This window comes from Sorghum bicolor, chromosome 7, assembly GCF_000003195.3.
Source record: "Sorghum bicolor cultivar BTx623 chromosome 7, Sorghum_bicolor_NCBIv3, whole genome shotgun sequence".
Taxonomy (NCBI): Eukaryota; Viridiplantae; Streptophyta; class Magnoliopsida; order Poales; family Poaceae; genus Sorghum; species Sorghum bicolor.
The window spans coordinates 42082417-42096171 of record NC_012876.2 but is presented as its reverse complement, the minus strand read 5'-3'; positions in this window follow the sequence as shown (position 1 = coordinate 42096171).

Genomic DNA, 13755 nt, shown 5'->3' with positions numbered 1-13755 from the left:
TATTTATTGAACATCACGCTTTTGTGTCGCTTGAAGATGAACCAAAGACTATAGAGGAAGCTCTTCGTGATGTGGATTGGATCATGGCCATGCAAGAGGAGTTGAACAACTTCTCTCGCAACCAAGTATGGACACTTGAAGAGCGACCCAAAGATGCAAGAGTGATTGGAACAAAGTGGGTCTTCTGGAACAAGAAGGATGATCAAGGCAAAGTGGTGCGCAACAAGGCAAGGCTTGTGGAAAAAGGCTTTTCACAAGTGGAAGGTCTTGACTTCGGTGAAACCTTTGCACCGGTGGAAAGACTTGAAGCAATCCGTATCCGACTTGCATATGCATCTAGTCATGATATCAAGTTATTTCAAATGGATGTGAAAAGTGCTTTTTTGAATGGCTATATTAATGAGCTTGTCTATGTTGAGCAATCCCCCGGTTTTGAAGACCCTAGGTACCCCAAGCATGTCTACTGGTTGTCCAAGGCTCTCTATGGTCTCAAGCAAGCTCCTAGAGCTTGGTATGAGAGGCTTAGGGACTTCTTCATTGAGAAGGGCTTCAAGATTGGAAAAGTTGACATAACACTCTTCACCAAGAAAATGAATGGGGAAATCTTCATTTGCCAAGTTTATGTTGATGATATTATTTTTGGCTCTACTAATGAAGATTTTTGCAAGGAATTTGGTGATTTGATGTCCAAGGAGTTTGAGATGTCCATGATTGGCGAGCTATCCTTCTTCCTAGGTTTTCAAGTCAAGCCAATGAAGGAAGGGGTCTTCATCTCTCAAGAGAAGTACACACAAGATCTTCTTAAGAGATTCAAGATGATGGATTGCAAGCCAATCAAGACTCCCATGGCATCAAATGGGCATCTCAACTTGGATGAAGGAGGTAACCCAATTGACAAGACTCTCTATCGCTCCGTGATAGGAAGTCTACTCTACCTCACCACATCTAGGCCCGATATCATGTTTAGTGTGTGTATGTGTGCTAGATATCAAGCAATGCCTATAGTCTCACTTGATTGCCGTCAAGAGAATTCTTAGGTATCTAAAATACACACCTTGCCTAGGTTTGTGGTATCCCAAAGGTGCAAGATTCCAACTTGTAGGCTATTCCGATTCGGATTATGCCGGGTGCCGGATTGATAGAAAAAGCACATCCGGAGGGTGCCACTTCCTAGGTATATCACTTGTCTCTTTGATGTCAAAGAAACAAAATAGTGTTGCCTTGTCAACGGCCGAGGCGGAATACATTGCCGCCGGTGCTTGTTGTGCACAAATACTCTACATGAAACAAACTTTGCTAGACTATGAAGTAGTACTATACAAAGTACCTTTGTTGTGTGACAACGAAAGTGCCGTAAAACTTGCTAACAACCCAGTTCAACACACCCGCACAAAACATATTGACATCCGCCACCACTTCCTTAGGGATCATGTTGCTAAAGGTGACATATCTCTAGAGAATGTTGGAACGGAAAATCAATTGGCGGATATCTTCACAAAACCCCTAGATGAAGCTAGGTTTTGTATGTTGAGAAATGAACTTAATGTGCTTGATCTCTCTAACTTCACTAAAAAATGAAGTTGTGTGTTGAAACTTGTAGAATAGCTTTTGCTTTGCATATCATGCATACCAAAACTAAAATTGAAAAAGGATTGTGTGTAGGGCTTGTCTAACATGGTTAAGATAACCCCCTTGTGTTTGTGAAAAAGCTTAACCTTGGATCAAACTTGACAAGCATTAGTTTACTTTCAAGTATTGCATCTCACCCATATCATATGCATGCTTGTTAGTTGACCGTTTCTTTTCGGCTATTCTTTGAGCATCCGCTGTGTTCATCCATAGATAGGGGGAGCATTCAAGGCTCATTATGATTTAAACCCCTAGCTTTATGGCCATAAGATGCTCCTTGGTGTTTTCTCAGGACTATTTTCATAAAAACTACTAAGCCTAAGGCTAAATATTTGTGAAAATTTGAGGGTTTGAGAGAGGTCACTCATACCAGTTCCACTTGGTGTTAATTTGTGTGTCTTTGAAGATGGAACTTGGTTGGGTCATAGTCGGACGTAGTGCTAAGTTGAAAAAGGACTCAGAGGGGCATCGGACGATGCACCGGATGCTGTCTCGGTGGGTCCGGTGTGGTGAGTATGCAGGTTTGCACTCACCGGACGCAGGAACACTGTCTCTGCAGCGTCCGGTGGGGTGCGACCGGTGCTCACCAGGCGTGCCCTAGGGCACCGGATGCTAAGGCCAGCGTCCGGTGGCCATCGTCCGGTGGTATGCCGATTTGAAAACCTCTCTGCGCATGAGTCCGGTGGTCACCGGACGCGTCTGGTGCCACATTAAGAGCATCCGGTGACCCCGATTCAGGCGCATATAACCTGCGCTCGGGGCATCTCGCGGGCAGTTGTTTCTCTACCTCGCGACTTCAGCCTCCCCCGCGCCAAACCCTAGGTCACCCTGAAGGTCGCCGCCACCGCCGTTTTGAGTTCTTCTTCGGTGGTTCGGGTTTCCCCGCAGGCAGATCTCCTCCCTGGCTGCTCCCCTTCCCTCTTCTCGCGTCCCCCGTGAAGCAAGTTGGAGTTTGGGTGACTTCTTTGAACCCTGCCCTCAAGGTGTTCAATTCAATGCCCAAACGAAGTTAGATGTTGTTTTTGACGATATTTGTCTTCGTTTACTTATCATAGCACCTTGAGGAGTGGATTTGCGTTCTTCGGCGGATTCCGATCGCGATATTTTATCCGGAACGCGTCCCGTCATCGGATCGTAAGCAGTTCGCGCCCGTTCTTTGTCTAATCTTGCGATCTATAGGGTTCTCTCACCTCTAGCTATTATGTTTGCTTATGTATGACTTATCTATTCTATCTCTTGTAGTGCGTTGATCTCTTGTGCCAGTTTGTCAGTTGTCGGCAGCCGTTCAGGCAGTGATTCTTGTGATGGCTCGTTGCAAGAATGTCAGTGGCCCGGCACCTAGCGCTAGTGGTTCTCCAGGAGGTGATGGTGGAGGTGATCCTCCCCATCGCCTATCAGCGGCAGAGAAGGGCAAGGGAAAGAAGCTGGCCACCAAGAAGAGGAAGGCCAACGATAGAGAGGCAGAGATAGCAGAGGCAATTGCAGCAGCAGCTGAGGCCGCAGAGAGAGGTGGACGCTCAGGTGCCCTGAGGATTGGGCCCATCTCATGCCACATCAGCGGCGTGCTGTTCTTCAGGCAGAGGCACTCCATGGATCCCCTCCTGACACCATCATGCTAGGAGGTCAGCGCGTCCGGATTGTGGTTAGAGATCCAGATTAGGAGGACCCGGACACAGACATAGAGGCAGAGGGTCCGGCAGAGGCACAGCAGCAGGAGCAGCCCCTCAGGAGGTCGACTCGCACTCGTACCACATCGGACTGGTACGCAGGGTCAGTCTACCTCCGCTGCTCGCACTACTCCAGCTAGAGGCACTCTAGCTCCTCGTCAGGCACCAGTGAGGATACACAAGGACCTCAATCAGGTTTCAGCTCGGGAGATCCAGCAGCTGCGGTTTGTCCCGTTTCCTACCTGGTTTCCTGCTGCCAAGGATCCACGAGCCAGTGCCAGGTTCTACATAGTAGTCCAGGAGGACATCTACGAGGCACTAGTTCGCTCACAGGCTCAGTTCAGGGAGCACAGGGTTCTCGATCTTGAGATTCTAGGGAACGTGGTTGGTGCAGACATCAGGCAGTACTTCACTTACCTCAACGGCCTCCCAGAGTTACTTGCACTCCCTGGTACTTATTGTGAGGAGTGGGTCAGAGAGTTCTATGCTTCAGTGTGGGTTTCTCCGGATCATAGTTATATCCACTACGCACTGGCAAGGACAGACTATAGGGTGACAGCACAGAGTGCCAGAGAGATCCTTGGTCTGAGAGCCTACTCCACCAGGATTCACCAGCTGTGCTACGGGAACTTCGAGCCCCCTCGACGTCCTCACGGTGGTGAGCTACCACCGGTGGACTTTGTGGCTCCCTGTTTCCGTCCACCTTTTGGAGAGGGCTCCAGCCAGATAGTGGGAGACTTAACACGCCCAGCTAGGATCCTCGACTTTGTGTTGAGGAAGACACTCTTTCCCAGGATAGGCTACAGGGATGGCTTCACCAGGATACAACAGTGGTTGGTAGCCCACCTCATCTCGAAGACTCCGTTTGACTTGTGGGATCTGATAGTCTCAGAGATCGAGGACACTACCTCAGAGAGCTTCAGGGGACGGCATCAGTTGCTGTATGCACACTGGATCACCATGGTTATTCTCTGTGCTAGGCCAGTACCCCTTCCAGCTCACCTATAGAGAGAGCTGTCAGACTCCGACACCGTGTTCCCCCACTACGACCCCCAGCAGATGTTGAGAGCACAACATGACCTCAGAGCTCCACCACCTCCTCATGCACCACGAGGCCAGGTGCCCCCACCTTCTCCTAGGGGCACTCGCAGTTCAGGAGCAGTACCAGAGACTGAGGAGGAGCAGGATATCGCCATTGGGACGTTTGCAGATGCAGAGGCAGAGGAGGAGGTTGACTTTGCTTCAGACAGCTCAGACGATGATTATCGTCTCCCAGTACCAGACCTTCCTCCTAGGGCACACGACCACGAGGCAGGAGGTTCCTCGAGTGCGTCAGACCCTGCTCTACTTGCGATTCTAGAGGGGATAAGGGCAGATCAGCACAGGGCAGCTGAGAAGCAGGCGAGGAGGGACAGGGACCAGGCTGCCATCAATGCAGCCATGTAGGCTAGGAAGGACGAGCTTCAGAGACAGCTTCTGACGTTCCAGGAGCAGCAGCTTGTGTTCCAGGCTCAGCAGACAGTGATGATGGTCGCTCTTATGGCCGCCTTAGGGATTCAGCTTCCACAGATTCAGCTCATAGCCACATCGTCGGTCAGGCTTCCCACTCTAGCTCCCCAGAGTCAGTCTCAGCAGCCACTACAGCTCCCTGCTCAGAGTCAGCCGTTTTTGACGCCTCAGCACCAGGTCTCCCAGGGTGCTATCTCCCAGTTTACGCCTCTCCGCTCAGGTTTCACTCCACAGTCAACGACAGCATCACAGCTAGTGTTGGACTCATCAGTAGGCCAGCACCTCAGTTTCTCTTACAGTGCTCTGACTGGTGACCCTACGCCTCCACCCTTGCAGGCTCCTGCATCTTTTACGGTTCCAGTCACCACTACTGAGCGCCTATCGTCGTCAGTAGCCTCGTCTGAGCAGCTTGCACCGTCTTCTACCATGCCAGAGACGTCTGCTACAGCGACCGAGTCCGTGCCAGCCTCGTCAGCAGGACTTGAGCAGCCCGCACAACCTGTGACAGCTTTAGCGCCTCCAGAGCAGACCGCTTCGCCAGCACCTGTAGCTTCAGAGGGTCACTCCACCTCCTCCGCCTCGACGGCCGATGGATCAGACGATGCAGTTCGTTTTGAGGCCGTGCCGAGGGACTCCACTTCTCCACCTCCACCTCTCTCTTCGTAGGTTTTTGGCGCTTGATGCCAAAGGGGGAGAGAGTTGTGAGTATGAGAGATAGGGGGAGCTAGAGAGCTAGAGAGGGTTTTATTCTTTAGTTATACTCTTTTGTGTGCTACTCCATCATGCATCATGTTTACTTTTATGCATTGCACTTGTGTGAGATACTCTTTGGTTGTGAGACATGACTTATGCTTATTTATGATATCTCTATGTCATGTGTTTGGCTCATATTACCTTTGCTTCCGCATTTTACTCCGATGTACTTATGAGCCATGTGTGTTTATACCCTGTTGTACCCATCTCACATATTTGGATGCAGGATGTTAGACTTGGGTGATATAAGCATGTCTAATCCCTTTGTTCTTATTGTATCATGCTTATTGAAACCAAGTCATTTGAAAACCTCAACTCTTTTCATACTCGAGGTTATTGTCATCAATCACCAAAAAGGGGGAGATTGAAAGAGCATCTAGGCCCCTAGTGATTTCGGTGATTAATGACAATGTTGATTACTATGACTAACGTGTGTTTTGTAGAGGCAAAGTCATTAGTGAGGTCATGGTAATAGGTACTCGATGGACAGGGACGTACATGCCTACTTAATAGTGGAAATCGTTTCGGTTTTCAAAGGATGGATGGACATCGTCAAGACTAGACTAGGTCTAAGTGCCATATGGTGAAGAAGGGCACTTAGAGTAGTTTAGGACTTTGTTTTCCTTTGACCGTACTATTAAGAGGGGCCTTGATCTAGTAGCTTGACTTTGGCAAGGCTTTAGGTTTAGGTGTGGTGCACACTTGGTAAACCTAGCACTAGGCAGCTCAGAGATAGTCCTTAGATTGAGAGGAACCAACTTCGTTTTGGAGCGATCGCGTTTTGACGAGGTTAGGGTGCCTAAGGAGGCACCGGACGCTGCACCGAACGCTGAGAGGTAGCGTCCGGTGAGGTCCTTATCAGTTGGAGGGTTTCGGTGCTTAGGGTTAAGCACCAGACGCTGGCACCGGACTCACCGGGCAGCGTCCGGTCCCACACCCAGGGAGGTTGTAAACTTTCCTTGAGCACCGAACGCTAGCACCGGACGTACTGAGTAGCGTCTGGTCCCATACTTAGGGAGTTTGTAAAACTCCCAGGAGCACCGGACGGTGCCACCGGACGCTGAGAGGAAGCGTCCGGTGACCTGTCAGACGCAGGTACAGTTAGCCATTGTGTGTCACCAGACGCTCGGTGCAGAGCGTCCGGTGCAACATTAACAGCGTCCGGTGACCCCGTTTTCAGTGGAAAACGTTTGGCTGACCTTTGGACTTCGTGGGGTGTATCTATACTCCTCCACCTCATCCATGAGACCTCTCTTGTCCATTTGAACATCAGAGAAACTTGTTGTGGAGCAAGAGAGTAGCAAGAGCCTAGAGAGGTTTAAGATTTGAGTGATTTCTTGAGAGAATCCTTCTCTAGTGAATTCCAAGAGTCAAGTGTGCATCCACCACTCTCTAGAGCCTTGTTTGGGTCAAGTGAGAGTTCTTTGCTTGTTACTCTTGGTGATCGCCATCACCTAGACGGTTCGGTGGTGATTGGAGGCACAAAGACCGCCCGTAGTTCTTGTGGGTGGCTCGTGTCAAGGTTGTGAGCGGTTTTGGGTGATTCACCGCGACGGAGTGTCAAAGAATCAGCCCGTAGAGGGCACTTGGTCCTTGCGCGGACCAAGGGGGAGCAAGACCCTTGTGCGGGTGCTCCAACGAGGACTAGTGGAGAGTGGCGACTCTCCGATACCTCGGCAAAACATCGCCGAGCACTTTCTTCCACTACTCCTTTACATTCTAGCATTTACTTTGTGTTTTTACATTCTTAGAATTGCCATGCTAGAATAGGATTGGAACTAGGTTGCAAAACTTTTATCTGGTAGCTCTCTAGTCACACTAGGCACAAGGGTTGAATTGGAGCTTATAGGTTGCTTAAATTTTTAGAGAAGCCCAATTCACCCCCCCTCTTGGGCATCTTGATCCTTTCACTTCTCAAGTTCTCCGTCGTCGGGTTCGCGGCCGTCGCGACCCCAACTCTGGCAAACCTCGCCGCTGCTCCATCCCTACCCTCATCCGTCTGTCTGAGTCGTGTTAGGGCTTGCTTAGGTCACCGTCGTGGTCTGTATCACACCCTTTCGTCTTTGGTGGCACCATCGTGCGGGAACACGACCACCGTGTCGCTGCGCTCACCGCCGACGACCTCCCTGCACGTGAGTAGGCTCACCGGAGCCAGTAGGGTTAGGCTTTTCTACCTAGGAAGCTCCATGCTGTCTTGCTGATGCTTAAGCTGCCTTTCCCCGATGCTCTACCAGTCGGAGACGACCGGCGTAAGCCGGGATAGCCCCGCCGTGCCGCCATGGCCAACGGCGACCTCGCCCCGTTGCTCCAACCCTCGAACCACCTACCTATATCGACGCGGAAGGACTCAGGGAGCACGCTCATGTCCTTAGATCCACCGGAGAAGCCCACTGTCGAGTGTGCTCTCTGTTCTCAGTGTCGCTGACACGTGGGTCCCGCTGTCAGTGACTCAACGTTTCCCTCCACTCTTTTATTCAAATTCCAGATTCTGTGCAATCTTGCAAAAATCATATCTCCTGTTTGTGAGTTCCAAAAATTGTGAAACAAATTTTGTGGCATTCCTTGAGGAGGATAGTTTTTAATAAAAATATAATATGTGCCATGTTTTTTGTGAAAATAGTTGTTATGAATTAATCTTATTATTTCAAAGTAAATTCACATCTCTTGGTACACTGCTTCAAATGCTGTGAAATTTTTATGACATGCTTTGTGTGGTACTATTATGGTCTGGTAAATATTGCACGATTTTTTAAGCACTGTATCTCTAATATGTAATTTATGTTGGTGTTATTGCTTAAATCCTTGTTTAAATCATAGTAAATGTTGTTTGCTTATGTTGGTGCTCTTCTTTGATGTCAAGAGTGTTTATGGTAGTAGTATCATGTAAATAATCTGAAATCTCTTGTTTGACACTGTTTAGCCCATGTTTCTTAGTTTATGTAATAAGCACCTTGTCACATATTAATTAGATATCTTAAGTTTGACATGTGCAATTGTTCTGAAATATTTATGGTGAAGTCTAGGTGCCTTGCTTGTGCTCGTGTAATTTTTGTAGATTTTTCTGAGTATTCTTGCTGGTATCTCTTATTTATGCTCTTTTATGGAATTAAATTAATAAAGGCTTTATCATTAAGGAGTTGATAGTTAACATGTGGTTTTCTGGTAATCATATATCATGTTTGTTCTTATGAGTCACTTGGTTGACAACAAATATGCTTTTGCTATGTTGGCAAATAATTAATTAAAGGATAAGTAGTTGTTCTGTGACAATAGTCTAGTTTCCATATTGTTGACACCGTTTTTTAGGCACGTGTCCAGGATGGCAGGATAAAGTGGCAGTATACTGTTCACAAGAAGAATTGCCGATGAGGATGGTTGCCGATGAAGGAGAGATCGGATGTGACTAAGTCTGCAGGCAGTGATGTGTTTATGCCGATGGCTATAATGGAGGAGTCTGCCGATGACTATGGCAAGGAGTCTGCCGATGATACGGAGGAGGGGTCCGGAAACTGCTGATCGGTTTATGGAAGAATTTTAGTTTGTCACGGGAGATAGCTTTGTTATTTCCTTATTTGTTTAAGTCATCTTGTGTACGGATTCCGTGTGATTTAGAATTCGAATTCTAGTCGTGTTTAGTTGTAGCTCTTTGAGCAGGGTATAAATATGAACCCTAGGGCCTTGTAATGATCTATCTATCAATCAATCAAACACCAGTTTTTACTTATATTCTAGCATCTACTATTTCGACGACTTCGTCATACTTTTTCCTTTTTACTACGAGTTCTTAGGAATTCGTCGACTTAAGCTCGGCGTGTTCTCAAGTTCCGCGTGAATACCTCTTGGCCGTGACATCCGGGCGCATCGCTGTTGTCAGGACCAAAGTGTTCGAGTTACCACCTTTGCCGATAGTAAGGTCAAATCGGCTGGCACGCCTTAACGTTTATATCGGGTATTAGCCCTTTGTGTTTGCAGATCAGTTTTGCATCAACACATCTTTTGGCACGCCCAGTGGGACAGATTCAAGATCAAGATCAACATGTCGACTTCTGAGTTTGATCAAGAGAACGTCATCCCCGTGACGGAAGCCAATCTCAAGGATGAGCAGAAGCAGGCTATTGCTAAAGCCATGGAGGATTACAAGCTGCAATGCCCGAAGTCCTTCAGCATAAACAGGAGTGGCGAGGTGATCCAGAAGGATGCACTGCCGGCACCACGACAGGTTACTTTCGAAGCCAATCCTGGCAAGCTTCAAGATATGGTTGACAGTGCTATCAACCGAGCTTTGATCAACCAAGCTGGCGTACTGTCTAATACGGTTTTCAATGCCGTGGCAAGGACTTTCAAGGAAGGACAAATCCCACCAGATTATGTGGGCCCTTCTCATCATCAGCCAACGTCACCAGAGGTCATGGCTCTATCGGCTGCTACGGCCGCTGCGAGTGCACAGTCTGCCGTCCCTCCAAATATGTCGGGAACTACTAATGCACAATCTGTGCCGATGACAACTAACCCGCAAACTTCATGTGGGCAGAATAAACTGACTACAGATATGTTGGCAGCGGCAATGTCAGGGCTGACTCTTCCTCCCAACTGGTGGGGTTATGGTATGCCCCCAGAGTTGACGCCGGGTACATCACAGATAACCGACATGAGGGGCAAGACTCCTATGACATCGGCGCTTCCCTATGCGCCGTTGAACCAGAGTCCTCGGTATACTACAACTACTACTGCAAGGACTCACACTGGGAATCCTCAAGATTCAATGTTCCAGATGCCTAATGCATCGACAGATTCAATGCTGATGCAACAGAGGTCTATAGCCCAGTCGGGGTATGTCAATTCAATGATGGTACCCAATTACCAATCATCGGCAACGCCTATGCCGATGAACGCTAATAATGGATGGCTTGGACAACATGTCTTTCCACAAACGCCCCAACAGAGTTACCAGGCTACAGGATTCCAGCAAGGACAGATCTATCCCGGATTCCAGAATCAGGGGATTCCCAACCAGCCAATAAATCTCGGACAGCAACTCGGGGGCAGCAAATCGGTGGACAGCAGTCTGGTGGTCCACAGATTGGAGGCCAGATGATCGACCCAATGTTCCGCGTAGATCGTGCCCCAAACAGACACGTGGAAGCTCACCACCAGGTGCCGGACCCGCAGCCGCCTCATCGGCAGGATGCCGATGCATATTGGGCCGATAAGATCGCTGAAGTAATGAGGGATCAATTTGGGATAAAACCCAAAGTCAACACTTATTCGTACCGGACACCATATCCTCCTGCATATGATTTGATCCCGCTTCCGCATCGGTACAAGGTACCAGACTTTACTAAATTTTCTGGGCAAGACGACACGTCAACTATGGAGCATGTCAACAGATTCATCATTCAATGCGGAGAAGCTGGTAACCGGGATGAATTAAGGGTCCGTCTATTTTCATCATCATTGCCTGGATCGGCCTTTACTTGGTTCATATCATTACCTCCTAACTCGGTGATTACTTGGGCCGATCTGGAGAAGCAATTCCACAAATACTTCTTTTCTGGGGTTCATGAGAAAAAGATTACCGATTTGGTCAAATTGAGACAACGCAATGATGAATCGGTTGAAGGTTTTATGCAAAGGATACGGGAGGTCAAAAATAAATGTTATAGTTTGATTCTAGACGATCGGCAGCTAGCCGATTTGGCTTTCCAGGGTTTATTGCCACACATCAGGGATAAGTATGCCTCTTAGGAGTTTGAAAGCTTAAGTCATTTGGTGCAGAGGATTTCTGATCAAGACATCAAGCCTTTCGAGCCCAAAAGAGCATGGAACAAGAAAGTATCATTTGTTGAGGCAACAAGCTCAGATTCTGATGAGGAACCAGTCATCGGCTTGGCAGAGTGGGTAAAGAACAAGAAGCCGATGTCTTGCCCTTTTGGGCAAAAGGAACCAGAGAAGTTTGATTTTGACACTGCTAAGGCCGATAAGATATTTGATTTTCTACTTCAAGAGGGTCAGATCAAGCTGTCTCCTAATCCCGTGATCCTATCGGCAGAGGAGTTGAAGAGGATGAAATATTGCAAGTGGCATAATGCAACTTCTCATGACACCAATGAGTGCAAAGTCTTCAGACAGCAGCTGCAATCGGCCATAGAGTCTGGGAGAATCAAGTTTGACAGTCCCAAGATCCAGAAGCCGATGAAGATAGACCAACATCCTTTCCCGACAAACATGTTGGATGCCAAGGGAGAGGCTAAGGTCTTAACATCGGAAGCAGCCGAGAAAAGTGCATCGGTAGATCCCCAGCATCAAGTTACTACTGCCGATGCAAGAGGTAAGGGCTTGGTCCAGGAAGGGACCAGTTCAGCGAGGCCTCCTCGGTCTAGCATCGTTATAACTCATAGAAGGCCTCGAGAGAACTGGCAGCAACGGGAAGATCGGTACCGGCGCCAGCAAGAAGATTATCGTCGGGAGGAAGAGAGACGCCGACAAGAGTGGAATCGGCATAGAGATCATTGGAACTGTCCGTTCTTCATCCATTGTTGGGAGGAGAATATTAAGCTTCCCACTGTCAGAGACTGCCCTGAGTGCAACGGTTATGATCGGTACGATAGAACCGATCGGCGTTATCATGATGACAATCGGCGATTTAATGGGCCGATCAGAGGAAGAGTATCAGTTCATGATCGGTTGGGGGGCAGGCTCAGTGTACATGATAGGCTTGGTGATCGTGTCCAATATTTTCCCAGGAGTCAGGAAGAGCTTGAGGAGATGGCTAATGCACGAGTTCCCGATGAGTTCATATTCTGCATGGATGCTAACACGCATCGGATGGAGTCAAGAGAGAATCGACGCCCAGCAGCAAGGCAGAAGCCACTTCCTCCATGGTGTCCTGAAGGATTAACCAAGACACAGAAAAGGAGATTGCAACGCGAAAGGCAAGAGGAGCTAAGCAAGGGCGAGAACTCTGGTCAGTCTAGAGGTCAGCAGCAATCAGATACTAAGAGGGAAGGTCCATCGGCAGGAGTTAACATGGTCTTTATGTTGCCGATGGAATTCCTTGCGCCATCCAGTGATGACGAGGTGGAGTTTTCCGATCAAATAGCTCAACTGGCTCTAGATCCGATGACAGCTATCTTTGAGAAACCTACCGACGACGAAAGACAGCATCTCAAGGCTCTGTTCGTCAAAGGGAGGGTTGATGGGCAGCCAATGACCAAGATCTTAGTTGATGGTGGGGCTGCTATCAATATCATGCCGTATGCAGTATATCGGAAGCTTGGAAAAGGAGATCAGGACTTGACCAAGACAGATATGATGCTTAAAGATTTTGAAGGGAACGTGTCTCCAGTCAAAGGAGCAATATGTGTAGAGTTGACCATCGGCAGCAAAACCTTGCCGACAACTTTCTTCGTGATCAGTGGAAAGGGGGCTTACAACTTGTTGTTGGGAAGAGATTGGATTCATGCCAATTGTTGCATCCCATCTACAATACACCAATGCTTGGTTCAGTGGGTAGGTGACAAAATTGAGATTGTCCCCGGGGATTCTTCTTATGTTATTGCATCGGCAGAGGCAGACACCTATGAGAGGACCAGGTGCATTTCGGGAGAAGTTTGGGATAAAGATTTTCTCAAGGTTGCCGATTACGAAATTCCACCGATCCAAGCAGTCGGTTCTGACGAAGATTTTTAATGGATAGGTTCGCCGATGATGGAAAGTTAGGCCAGGGATTCACATCGGCCGATGAGTTGGTAGAAGTAGATATAGGTAGTGGTGATAAGCCTAGACCTACCTTTATTAGTTCTAAGTTAGATCCTGGGCGTAAGCAACAATTAACTAATTTGTTAAAGGAATATAAAGATTGCTTTGCTTGGGATTATACTGAGATGCCTGGTTTAGACCGATCAATTGTTGAACATCGGTTACCCATCAAGTCTGGATTTCGGCCGCATCAGCAACCAGCTCGCCGATGTAATCCTAACATTCTACCTGATATTAAGGCCGAAATCACCAAACTCATTGAAGCTAAGTTTATTCGGCAGTGTCGGTATGCCGAGTGGATTTCCAATGTTGTTCCGGTTTACAAGAAAAATGGGAAGCTTCGAGTGTGCATTGATTTCAGGAATCTCAATAAAGCTACGCCGATGGATGGATACCCAATGCCTGTTGCCGATCTGTTGGTTGACGCTGCGGCTGGTCA